The sequence below is a fragment of the Ambystoma mexicanum genome, chromosome 6p (assembly GCF_040938575.1).
Source record: "Ambystoma mexicanum isolate Mex_15411 chromosome 6p, UKY_AmexF1_1, whole genome shotgun sequence".
Lineage (NCBI taxonomy): Eukaryota > Metazoa > Chordata > Amphibia > Caudata > Ambystomatidae > Ambystoma > Ambystoma mexicanum.
Window position 1 is genome coordinate 1,314,407,657 of NC_090935.1, and position 14,107 is coordinate 1,314,421,763.

At 45.0% G+C, this 14,107-nt stretch overlaps 1 protein-coding gene across 2 annotated transcripts in view; it reads right to left on the bottom strand.

Annotated features, from left to right (window-relative positions):
* The window catches only part of SH3GL2 (SH3 domain containing GRB2 like 2, endophilin A1), an 830,288-nt gene that overhangs the window by 191,642 nt on the left and 624,539 nt on the right, over nucleotides 1–14,107 (bottom strand). The gene's annotated exons all lie outside the window — the stretch shown is intronic.

Consider the following 14,107-nt stretch of genomic DNA (forward strand, 5'->3'; position numbering starts at 1 on the left):
CTTCATTCTATCTCTTTTTTACTTTTACAGACTATTTATACATTCAAAAGGGCCCTGAATGGGTTTTTGAGCAAGTGAATCCTGACGAGACAAGTCTCAATATGTCAACACTGAACTGTAATGGCCGATATTTTGGAAAATGATGTAGCACCCCAGGTAGGTAATAGCGCTAAACTTGATTTGCGATTCCCTGAATTTTTCTCTTTTTCACTGCACCTGGTTACTTACAAAACAGTGTTGGGTCTATTCTCCTTTACCTTCCAAGCATGTTTTAAGTACCCATTTCTTTTCTGGTTCCCTTGAATCGATGAACACCCCGTTTCCTTCTTTCTATATCCCACTGGTGATGGACTGACTCTCAGTTTGGTCATGAGGGACATTCCTTGGGTGACCATCCCAGGGGCTGTGAATGCCCGGTTCCACCTGCTAAATGATTTTTTGCTCTTTGAGTGATACCTAGTATATGAGTACTCAACTCTACATTACTCTAGGTACAATATACGTTCTTATTATTTGTTCTCTAGGGGTTGAATAGTCATTTGCTCCTCCTGGCGAAGGTGGTATATCTTGTCTTCTTTAACACCGAAACGCCAGTTTTGCCACTGAGCGAGCCTGGGATCTGTGATCACACCCTCGACTAGAGAACGTGGCACATCACGCTTATAACTATTCACGACAACAGGTGGCCTAGTCCTGTATCTGCCTCATTCCCACTACTTTGAGAAAAGTATCCATGCGGCACCAAACCACAAGACACTGTTCTCATTGACGGTCCGCTGTGATCGACTGTTGACATCAGCAACCATTTAGCTAGGGACAGTTAGGTGTATTTTGTTAAGTTACTGTTTGATGCCTTATTTTCAAATTTAGTTTGCTGGTCAGTGCTAGCACTATGAATAGATGTGTTAACTGGATTAATATTTGTTGATTCTAGTTCTATTTTTCTAGCTGTTCTTCTTTCTTTTATAACAAATTGTATGTGTTTCTCTTTTCATTATCGGCTCCTTACCTGTGTTTCTTTGACACAGCCCCACCTCTACATTAGTGCACTTTCTCTGTGTGTAATTGTACACATCCCCCAAACATCTTTTTCTTTGGTTCCAATATTCATGATCCTTCCCGGATAACAATGTTCTTTCAGTTATGACGCATCACCACAAACAATGAACAAGTCACGTGGCCAGAATTTTTTCTTTGATCTAATGCAATTGTAATAATAAAATGCAGATCTGAATGTTTTCATACCCATTTCCCTTGTTTCATTTGCTTTAATAACTGTATATTGTACCATCAGAGGAATCACACTTCCATAAAATGAAGCGATTCATTCACTGCAAGACTCAGTCCAGTAAATGTTGGCAGTTGATTAGTAATCTCATTAATTTATTTTACACGGGAACACCCGTCTGTTTTTGCTCTAGTCCACCACTCCATTTAGTTCCCGAGGTATATGGAGTTCCTCTTTGTTCTTACTAGAGGGCAATAGGGCAATGCCTGAACCAAAAAATGCAAAATGCTAGCGTGGGGCGGTTTTTTGGGTCAAAGTGGGGCACTTTTTTGGCCCATGTGGGCCAGTTTGATAAGTTACTTGACCATGCTGCTAGTGCTTTCTACCAGTGCTACTGAAGAAATATTCTTTGAAATGCACAACTTGCATCACATTTTATCAAAAACCTCCCCCTTGGGTACTACTCAGACAGTGTCACAAAAGGAATGAATTGACATTTGCATCTGTGGACCACTTTTTCATTGGTGCCCGAGACAATTTTATGCCCCAGTCCGCCCCAGCCGTTTACTGTTTTTTGATCCTCCCGGCCTTTGTTTGGTTTTGTTTTGGTCCTCCCGATTAGCATTTTGCTGTGTTATTGTACTCAATGTATGTTTCATTTTTTGTTAGCAAAAAGATTTAAATGAAATTTTAAACAACACAGCTTGGGTCATTACGACTTTGGAGGCGGCCATGGTGCTGTTAGCACCATGGCCGCCTCCAAAGTCGTGTCCGGGTAGTCGGAATGGGGACTTACCGGGTCATTCCGACCTTGGAGGACCCGGTAAGTCCCAATTCTGAATACCATTCCCCATTCCCATTTGAGCCCCCATAGAGCTCAATGGGAATGGGGAAGGAGCTAATAACGGGACCGCAAATAGCAGGCCTGTTATTAGCTCCATGGTTCCTTAACGGCTCCAGCTAAGGGCACCTGGTAAAACCAGTCGGCCTTAGTGGGACCCGCTAAGGGACCTCGGAATGCAGCGGTAAGGCGTTAACGGCTCCGGCATCCTTACCGGTGCTGTTAACACCCTACTGCAGTACTCGTAATGAGGCCCAGCGTCTTCATGAAGGTTCTGTACTGTACCAAGACATAAGATGGGCAGCCTATGACTTGAAGGAAGTTGCAAATTACAGCATGGACAAAATGAAAAGGTAATTGGGAGCACAGCAGGCACCCCAAACATTAGTGCTGTGGACCTAGGAACCTCCTCCAACCGACCCTCCTTAGCTGACACCAGGAGAAGCAGAGTGGCTATGGGCTGAGGGATAGGGCTGCGTGCCATCAATGTTCTAAAATGAACAAAATGTGCTAAAAAAATAATTGTTCCAGTGCTAAAAATGATGTGTTATTTTTCTATGGTCTTGTACTGCACCAAATCACCACTATAGTAGTTTCAAGGCACCGATCCATGACTGTGGCTTCTTGTGCTCTGTCTGGAAAGGCTGGACCTTAGTCTGCTGAAAAGGAGAGCACGAGTGAAGGGGGAAGGGACACAAGGAAGGAGGTTGCAGAAACAGAACGGGAGTCGGAGAGGGCAATGCTATGCATTAGACTGGATGCGTTTTAGCCCACTTTGGGCCTCGTTACAGTTTTGCTGGTGCGGTAAAAGTGCAGGAAAAACTGCTGGTAAAACAGACACTTTTACTGCACTGGAAAAACACAAGTTTGCCATTGGGGGGGCACTGATTTACCTTCAGCAAAGAGCTGGAGGAAATCTTGCCCACACCAGCAAAAGAAATTTGGAATTACCAGCACTGGTAATTCCTGTGCCGGTAATTCCAGCAATCCGCCTCCATGGAGTCCTGTACGACTTACCTTACTGGTACTCCAAATTAGCCAGAAATTCCAGCAGACCGAGGGCCAGTAATGGTAAGTGAGTTTGGTGGTATCCTGCCGGTAACACCGTTAGGATACCACCAAACTTGTAATGACTCCCTATGTGCGGACTTTCTTCTAAGAAGATAACACACAGAAAAATAACAGTGAACGCATTTCCCAATGTCATAGCTTTTGTCTCTGTTTTGTTAACCAGGATGTTGCAGCAAACAAACGCTCCACCCAGAGAAGAAGGGTCTTGTTGAAAAACAAAATCTTGCCTGGAAATTGCATCGTTGTTTCCCGGTTTGCTTTAGAAGACAGAATGTTCAGAATGCAATCAATGCCAGTGGTTATTGACCTCACTCTTTACACACTGATAGGCTGAGAGGGGATGAACAACGATCTGCATGTGCTAATATGCCATTAACACAGCTGCATGCACTGCTGCTTCTTGACTCTAAAAGGTGTATAGTTATCTTGATTGGAGCTATCCACTTGCAGTCACCAAGCAAACAAATACAGAACTGATCTTACTTGAGAGATTGAGGTTCTTATATGCAGATTACGGGTGAATGCACACATTTAAAATGCCTACCTCTTGGGCACGGAAACATGGCAGGGATGCCTTTCGATGTCTCAAGAACCCACACACATCACGACTAGAAGACATCCTCATGTGTGACAAGCTTCAGTGAAAGGGGAAGTACAGATATCACTGGCCATTATATCGGAGGGAAAACGTGCGCGGGCATACACTCTGCACCAGAGCTCTATGGTCTCCCCTGCCTCACAGTTCTGATAGCTTTACTGCACCTACGGTGAAGGAGTGTAAGATTCCGTTGAAAATGATTAAACAGAGGTTTAGGAGATAAAGATCACCTCACCGTAGATGCGAATTCTCAAATAACGAACAATAACGCAGAGGAAAAAGAGATTACAAAGAAAACACAACCCAACACTCAGATGGTCGTTTTAGATTCAGTTGAGGGGCTTTAAACACACTAAGGCAGTTGTAAGGAACCTATGATTTAAAACGATGGCTTAAACGTAAACAAGTATCACCGTTAGAAGTGTCTACTTCTAAAGCTGTGTCTACTGTCTGAAGTGCCTACTTCTAAGGCTCCAGGATCAGGCCCGTCTGAGCTGAAGGGAAGTACCTTGAAATATAGACAGCACGTAGGTCCTGGAGTTAAAAGTATGGCATTTGACTTTTGGCACAACCACTTGGACAAGTCACCTGCTGAATGCAGGTGCAGTATTTTGAGCGGAGCCATACCTATGAGGTCACCTAGCCACAAGACGTTCCTTGGTCAGTCACTACCAAATGCGGTATCCGGAGTTAATATGGTGAAACTCACAGCTGGCAAAATGATTGCTTCTAAACCCCTCCTGAAAAGGAGAGGTTTGCCCAAAGGGTGGCCCCTCCTGACCTACCAACGGACTTTCAAATTCTGAAATCACAGCATATTTGGAGCGACCTACTCTGTTCAGACCCTGTAGCTACACGTGACTACGAACCTAACCTCCAACTCGCAGGGATGCAACGTTTGGAGACCCTGGTTGGGATGACCTGGCTAAGTCACAGATGAAACTAACTGAAAACGTTAGTTAAAGTTTAGTTAAAGTACCTACATTTATCACAGCAAAATCCCTGAAATTCAGCGCATTTGGGAAGTCATGACTGGCTTAACTCAGCGCGCTCCAGTTCATGTCCCCCATAATGCTATGACCCCGCATAATGGCAATTTGTACGTCATTATGAATCCCTGCTCTTATAATGATGATGTGCTCATTGGCTTTGCTAAAGGAACGTGCAGAGTTAAACCGGTCATGACTTCCCAAATGTGCTGAATTTCAGGGGTTTTGTTAAGATAAATTTGTGCACCTTAACTAAATGTAACTCATTTCTTTCAGTGAATTGCAAGGGTTTTGTTATATCATAGTTTTTTTTTCCGTGCCACTGGCCATGGCCTTCGGCCGTGTCCACTGTATATTTTACAGCATTTCCAGGCCAGTAGCCATGGCCTGTGGCCACGGCTGTACATTATCAGGCCACCTGCCATGGTCTTTGGCCGGATCTATGTAATTTCATCGTCGGGCATTTCAAAGCCTGCAATTTAAACGTGTTTAACAATTAATTGAATTTTTGTTTTGAGGGGGTCTCCCCCAATCTCCCCCTCCTGCACTGATTTTTACCTATACTCAACCCCCCTCCAACCACTTATCTGTCCTTTCCCACCCCTCCACCCCACAAACATTTGATGGACTGTTGAATAAGTTTAAACTGCAGGCTTTGAAATTCCTGACGATGAAAGAACGTCGTACCCTTTGGCCATGGCCAGTGGGCATGCATATTTTACAACATTACCAGGCCACTAGGCATGGCCTTCAGCCGTGTCCACTGTATATTTTACATTACCAGGCCATGAGCCATGGCCTTTGGCCATACCCACTGTATAGTTTACAACACTTCCCGGCCACTAGCCATGGCCGTTGGTCATAGCCAGTGGCCACGGCCAAAGGCTGTGCCCGCTGTACATTTTAGAACACTACCAGGCCACTAGCCATAGCTTTTGTCCATGTCCAGTGGCCATGGCCTTCGGCCGTGTCCACTGTATATTTTACAACATTACCAGGCCACAAGCCATGCCTTCCGGCCATGACCAGTGGCCACAGCCTTCAGATGTGTGTCCTCTGTATATTTTACAACATTATAACGCCATTAGCCATGGTTTTGGCTATGGCCAGTGGGCACGGCCGACATTTGACATTACCAAACCACTAGACATGACCTTTTGGCCATGGCCAGTGCCCAAGGCATTCTGCTGTGCCCACTGTATATTTTGCAACAATGCCAGACTTCGCCCGGGCCCACCAGCCCCTACCTCACAGTAGCTATCAAATATTTGTTTTGTGGTACTTTTCTCCCATAACAGCAGTGATTATTTGTAGACGTTAGACACCTGCGGTTATAGTGAAAAACAACACATATATATGCTTTTACACCCTCCCAGGCACTCACCAAGTGACCCCTCATCTGTGCCTGGTCACCCAACTCTCCTCAAGTCCTCCTCACCTCCCCCACCCTATCCCATTCCCCCCCCAGCACCCGTTTCCATGTGATGCACTTTCAGTCCCACCCACCTTTCTTTCTGTAACCACGGTTATCCTTCCGTGTAAAAGTGGCTACGCGAAATCGTTTGTGCTCTTAACTTGCTCCCCGACCCCCTCCAGCTTCCAAATTTCACATGGTGTACTCCCACCCAACACCTCTAGCCTGATGCCATTTGGTTGTTTTTCTTCTCCAATGGGCCTTTTTTCTGATTTTGGTTTTCGTGCAGCCATTGGTATAAACGCGGTTGTCTCTTGAATCAGAAAGAAAGATGCCAGCTAATTCATTTCTGAAAACCCTCTATCCTGCAGAACACCATGGGAAATAAATCTATTTGGGAGCGGGGGGTAACCCCGTTGTACAGCAAATATTTAAAAAACACTTCTGGATAGAATAAGTCTAGACCATCCAGTGGTTTTTGCTGTGCAGTCAACCAAAAGTTGACCTTTTTCGTCTATTAGAAAATGAATGGGGACCATGCCGAACGTGCTTTTTTAAATAACTTATTCATTTTTTACCAGAATTTCTGATCTGTGGGACCCGTTCGTATAAGACTGTCTGCAAACCTTTAGCTAAATTCATTGCACGAGTCAAAAGTTATTAGCAATTCATTTTTTTTTTTCAACAGTACTCAGTTCTCACCTTAACTATAAATAACAAAGAGCCAATCAGGTCTGTTTATGGGTGCAGAATTCTATTGAGCGATTCATACGTATATAAACAATGCATCCCATTCTGACAGTGGTTAAGCATGAATTAACCAAAGCTTCACATAGTACTATCCTCTGAGCTGAGGGCAGCAGAGAGAAGGACCACAGACATGTGTAATCACTAATTCACTGAAAGTGTACTAGAATAACATTATTGTAATCAGGGTATGGGCCGCATTACAAGTTTGCCGGTCCTGTACCTATGGCACCGGTAAGCTTGCCGGTACCGTAGTTACTGGAGCGGCAAACTGAGTTCTGCTCGCGGGTGCCTTTTCACCCACCAGTTCGGACCTGACAGTTTACCGGCACACGCGAGTAGAGCATATCGGATGCACCGGCACCATTCTGAATGTTGCCGGTGCATCCGGCCTCCCCATTCCCATTGGGGCTCAATGGGAATGGGGAGTAAAAGTTTCCAGCCCCTGGCAATGGGGAAATACAGGGCCCTCCAGGATTGTAATGGACCTGTTTTTCCCCATTGCCAGGAGCCAAAAGAATTTGCAAGTTTGGCGGCAGCCTGCCGGTTTTACCAGCAAGGCTACCACCAAACTTGTAATGAGGCCCAATGTCTGTTATTTCACAGGCTTGTATGTGTCTGGAATACCGTAAAAATATGCCGGGGAAGTGTTGAAGCCTTAATGTACAAGGACTCGCACAACTTCTTTAGTCAAGATTACTCTAGAAAAATTAAAACTGTTTTGGGAAGGATGGCATGCCCATATGTTCCTAAAAAAGTGGGATAGGAAAGGGAGCTGCCAGGCAGTGACAAAGAATTTCTCTTTTTGCATTTCACCCACTGATAAACAGGGGCAGACTGCTAAGGGGGGCAAAGGGGCAGTTGCCCCTCAGGCTGGCTGGGCTGTTACCCCATGGGCCAGAGCTCGAAGATGTAAAAATAATAATCGAAAAAGACAAAATCAGTCAGAATCTAGCCCGCCACAAAGGATCAGAGTGCTGCAAAGCCCTCTCAGATTCTGTGTAAATGGGGCAAGGCATTCGTCTTGATTTCATCAATGTTGCAATGTTGTAGATGTCCCTGGATGGCTGACAAACATAGGCCTTCACAGTGAGGGAGAGGAGACGAGGCTGCGTGGGCATGTTCCCACCGCCCAGTCACAACGTATGCATTTAAAGAACAGATTCTGTGACACTGGATGATGATGCCAGTACCACTGTGCCCCATACACAACTGGTCTGTTACAATCCACAGCAGCTTATCACGACTACGACTTCCTACAAAAGTAAGGGTCCATATTTTATGAGTTTGTCCTCGGTTTGACTCTGTACAAATAATTATCCTATGTTCGGGTGAATTTCTTGATCGTCAGTGTATTCATACAAAAATAGTTTAATAGCACCCTGAATAGCACCCATGGATGTTATTTGTATAGTGGTTATAGAAATGGCTCTTGGACTGTTTGTGCTACATACTTTTGGACACAGTTGAAAAACACACATAGAAAGATGTAATATTCAGGTATTGATTATTAGAAGGAGGTTTTGCATACACTTTAGAAACACTAATGCTGTGTCCAAGTTGAACAACTACCCGATGCCACAGATTGATGACCTTATTGATTGACTGGTCTCAGCCATCCATCTCTCCACAATTGATCATATCAAGGGCTATTGACAGATGCTATTAAACCCAGAGGACACGGAAAAGAAGGCATTCTCCACCCAAAAGGAATTTTTCATTTTAAAGTCCTTTTTTTTAGGGCTCGACAGTGCTCCTGCCACTTTCTAAAGATTAAAGGACCAGATTGTGCAGATAAATTCCAGCTTTTTCAGCGCTTATCTAGACGATATTGTCATACATAGTAAAACCGGGTTACTAGCACCCTGAGACGAGCCTGCCTAACTGCCAACCCCATGAAATGCCACTTAGCCCAATCAGCAACAACATCCTTGGGTGTCTTTGTTGGGAACAGGTTGGTTTAACTTCAATTACAAAAAGTCTGAGTTGTTCAAGAAACAGTACAAGACCAAAGAGGATTTGAGGGCTTTCCTACGATTTACTGGTTACTACAGGATGTTCATTACTAAATATTCAGCCATCACCTCCCATTTGACTGATAGAATGCAGAACCTCAGAAATTATGATGGTAAAAAGATGATCAGGCCTGTTTTAATACCCTGAAGTTAATTCTATGCAGCAAGCCTATCTTAAAAGTCCCCAACTGTAACAAGGATTTTTTGCTTCAAACAGATGTTTCCAAAGTGGGAATAGGAGCAGTACTATCTTAAGAATATGATGGGGTGGAACATCCTGTGTTTTATATCAGCCGGAAACGGTTCCCATGGGAGAAATTATGGCACCATTGAATTGGAAGCTTTAGCAATAAAATGAGCCATTGGATACCTCAAATATTGTCTCACGGGTAGGAAGATTAAACTAGTTACAGACCAGTGCAGGAAATGGGCCAGAACAATACCGAGCAGCGCTCCGGCAAAAAATGTCTTGCTGAAGCCCTGCACCGTCCTCCAGATGCAGGGGGTCCCACACACGACTCTCACAGATCCTGTGCCTCATCGGGCAGACCGCTTTCAGAAGACTTGCCATCTGTTCCGAGTCTTCTGAAAGCAGCCCGCTTGTTGTAGTGCAGGCTGCTCCGACTGCACAACCCATTCTTCAATGAGCATTCAGAGCACGCAGTACTGAAGCTTGCGTACACAAACTGTTTTACAGCTATTCAAACTGGTATGTATGTCATGCATTTTATTGACATCTCTTTATTACAGTGAATATTGTGAACAATCAAAACAGAAGAGTCCATTATTTGCTTGAAAGGTTTTCTTAATTAATCACTATAAGACATGTTTAACATTTAAAATGGTGGATAATATGTTGTTCCATAATGCTCTTTGCTTTTATGCAAAATGCCAGTATTGGGTTCTATAAAAAGATACTGTGTTGCGCAACCTGGCCAGGGGCCGCGTCCCTTGGCCCCACCCCTCCTTTCCTTGGCCGCGCCCCTCCTTAGAAATTACGGTTCTCCCAATAAATGTTTTCCTTTTCCAGAACTGCATTCACCTCTAAGGTGGCTCAGTCTTAGAAAAGAAGCCAACCCGAGGATAATGCACTGGTTTCTTGATCTTCAACCCTTCTGTTTTAGTGTTGAAAACAAAGGGTAGGGAACAAGGAAACTTTGATTTCCTGTCCAGTTTTCTTTTCAAAGTTGAGGAAGCCAGCAACATTAGTGGAAGGGTATGTGACGAATCCCTAGATGTTGTCACTTCTCTTCATGGGGGAGTCCCTTCCCATGAGGCCAGGGAGGTGAAGCCCCTGGGGGTGGTGCACAGCGGGAGGATCTCATGGGGAGAGACTCCCCCTCTGGGGATAGGGACAGAAATCAAGGGAGAATGCAGTATGACCCCCCCCAATCACCCCATCTCAACCTCACCCCAATAATATACCCAACCACCAAACGTAGCTCTGTAGGGCCAGTGACACACAATCCATTGAGACGAAGAAGAGCCCAGACTTCCCAAGTAAGACTTGCATCACAAAGACTCGGATGAGGAAGACATGCAGAACTATGAAGATCACTACCAAAAGGAGGTGTGAGCATTCTAGTTCTCCACCAAGGGCCACTATAAATACCAACATAAAAACAGAAGATGGACAACAGAGTTTATCAAACCATCCCTGGAGAAACCAAAGACCAAGTGGCGGTTCAGCGCCGGATGAAGTAAGGGCTGCACACCAGGATGATGTCAGCGGGTAGCAGGTGTCTCTACGGGTTCGACATGGAAGGACCTATCCAGTGGCTGGAAGAACAGCCAGACCGGAGAAAGCAGAGGGACCGCATGGCCCAGGGCGCTGGAGGAAGCCAGCAGATTCGGAGCTGCCAACTGAAGCAAGAAGAACGCGGCTGCAGTGCAAAGGCCAAAAACAAGTCCCAGGACAGACCCAAGCCCACCAAGATGTTCCCTAAAGGTAGAGGAAAAAATAGGCTGGCTGAAGACCAACGTGTGTGTAGGCACTTAAGGGGAAGTGTCAGAGAATCCCAACATATGCATAGGGGTAGTAAAAGACCCCATAGAAAGAGAGAAATATTGTGATTGAAAAAGGGGAGGAACTCCAGGGACGTAATTTCACCAAAATGCCATGGGTAGCGGAAATGACATCACATGACCCTTGACCCCTGCTGACATCACAAGACGTGATTGTGTCACCGGGGTCGGTGATATCTTCGTCCGACAGTGTAGATTCCGAGATCTCACCCTCCCCCGACTCCTCACTTAATCCTTCCAAGAACCCTTGTTTTCCTTTCTTCGTGATCACACCTTTTTTTATGTAGATAGGGACGACCCTGGGAGGAAGCCACCGTGCCCCCCAAGAAGGGAGACCAAGGGGCCCCTCCCCCGGGAACGACCAGGAGGGGAAAAAGCCCTTAGGCAGAAAAAACCCCTGTGCTATCGCCGGATGCTTTGGAGGAGTGGAACCAGGAATCCTTGTAGGGTGAGTGCTGGTATGAAGTGTCTGGAGGCAACACGTGTTAGTGAACCCCCCAAGGACACAGGCAGTTCAGTAAGCGGTCCGAGGAACTGGTACACGGGAGGCTAGAAGTGGAGGTAACAAAACAGTAAGCAAAGGCAGTCCGGGGGGAACAGGCATGAGACTGGTACACGGGAAGGTCACAGCAAACTTATCCGAGTGGTAGGCGAGAGCAAATCTAATGGACAAAGCAGGGAACTGGTACACGGAAGAGACGGAGCAGAGCGAGAGGAAGAAAGATACAGAAGGACGGAGCAAGCGGAACAGTCAAGAGGAAGAAGAGCGCTAAGTGAAGATGGGAAGGACGGAGGGTAAGCAAGTTGGAAGGAGGGCTGAGGAGGCGGGCGAGAGAAGCAAAGCAAAGGGAGCGGAAGAAAGGCAGGCAGATACAGCGGAGGAACGAAGGATGAGTAGAAAGGGAGCCGGACTGGGCACGAGGACCCAACCGGCGGAAAACGAGTAACCAAGGTAGAGAGTAACAGCGAGCAAGCAACTGAGGGCTAACGGGACAAAACCGGAAGCGTTGCAACGTGTCCGTGACCCGGAAGTGGCTGGTTAAAACATCGGGCCGCGGAGCGCTCATCCAATGAGAACAGAAGGAAAGTGAAAACCAGGAAATAGGGGGCGTGACAGAAAGCTGCTGGCGGACGGGACTAAGTTCTGCGTCGCCAGCGGCTCCGTAGACGCCAGGAACTCGGCGGCATGACAGATTCATTTGAAACCACCCCAAAGTGATATCGCAGGAAGCGATGGAACATGACCTTTCACCCATTGACAAAACAGGAACTGGCATCACATAGCATTGTACACTACGAAAAATATGGTTACGATATCACTATAATGTGATGTACATTTCATACAAGAATGGATCGCCATATGTATCATTAAGATCAGTGTGTATAGGCCTATATTACCAAATTACTGTGAATGCAAGAAGACGTCCAAGACCAAATGATAATTATGTGTTATTATATAGCACTTACGCTTAAGCGTTGTATATAGAAAAAATATACACCCAATATCACCCAACCTGTGTTGGTACTCATTTATCGACCTCATCGAAGGATGAAAGGCTGAGTTGAGGTGTTTAAGAACAGACTAAATCAGTGACTCACCCACTGAAGTGTGCCTGAAATGCACCTTTAATGAGTCTAACTATTATTGTATAGAATTCCAGAAAGACACATTTGGTATTCCTATTCTTTCTTATTTAAGGTCAGTGCTGAAAGTGTTAGACTTGTAGCACTCCTTTTCTTATTTTTCTTTTCTTTTTTAAAGGGGCCTGAACATGAAACCCAGCCACTCCAGAAGTAAAGAGCCACATGTTGCTGCCCACGCCAGGGAGACCTCAGAGGTCGCAGTTGTGACCTCTGGTGACCCCAAAATGACATCCCTGAGGAACTCCCGCGGATGGGTCAATACATAACCCCACAACGTCAGAGAGAGTGTCAAAAGGACTTTGTGAATGATCTTCTTCATGACAGTACTTGGCAGGTTAGTGAACCAAGTCTGTCTAATGAACTAAGAGTGAGTGAAGAGAACTGTGTAAATCATCTCTGTGACAGTACTTGACAGGATAGTGAACCAGGCCTGTCAATGAGCTGAATAGAGAAATACATGTCTGAGACCCACGAACAAAGAAGGCAAGCGAGAACAACCCTCTTCCTCCTGGCAGTACCTGGCAAGCCAGAAGGCCAAGTGGGCTATATTGGGGAAACCTGGTTCAAGGAGCATACTTGTGTATGAACTGTTGGGAAAGAAAGACAAGTGTGAAGGGTGTCATTCCCCCTGGGGAGTGGGAACAGACAGCTTTCTGATACAGAGTGTCAGAGGATTGACAGGCCCTTGTCTGGAAAATATTGGGACCGGGGAAGGGAGTCATTCCCCCTGGTTAAGAACTTGCAACCAGAACTGTGCTACCCAGTCCAAGAGAACAGAGTCATTTTCCTGGACCAAGAACATTGACGTACCCTTCGAGTTTAGTTAAAAGTGTAAGGGACAGAGTTACAGATGTTGACACATTATGGTGGACTCTTTAATTTACAAGGATATTCTGACAGACCCATTAGCACTTTAGTTGAGGTAGGGAAACACCTCATTGAGGTAGGGAAACAGAGTCCGACTATTTACCACTTAGCCTTGAGAATGTACATTTTCTTAAAAAGGCACATATTAAGAAAAAACTCTTGTCTGATATATAGCTTTTAAGATAAGGCGATACTCTCAAGACTGCATTCCATTCAAACTCATCAGCTTTGTTGTGTGAACAAAAGCACCCTTACCTTTCGCCTTCTAAATCTGTTGCATTCTCTGGTGAAGAAGTCTATGCGGCTTTAAACACTACTTTAATCTACCATCTTATTGTTTTCAACTAGTCCTGGAAAAAAGTGTTGATGCATGGATTTTTGTGATTTTAAAACTCTAACAAGGTGGCAAATTTTTCTTTGCACTTGCATATCAATTCTCTAACTTAGACAAAGAAGTGGCTAAAAAAATATGTAGTGAAAAATAAGGATGGTCCAAAGTTCAAAGTACATACACAATCAAAATAAATAGTCACACCACGAAGTTTGCACAAAATAGAGAAACGGCTGAAACAATATCTAACAAGAATGTATAATTTGCTCTCACAAACAAGTTAAAATAATTCCACAAATGGAGAATGCTCTTTGTGGCTAAAAAAAAAAAACACAAC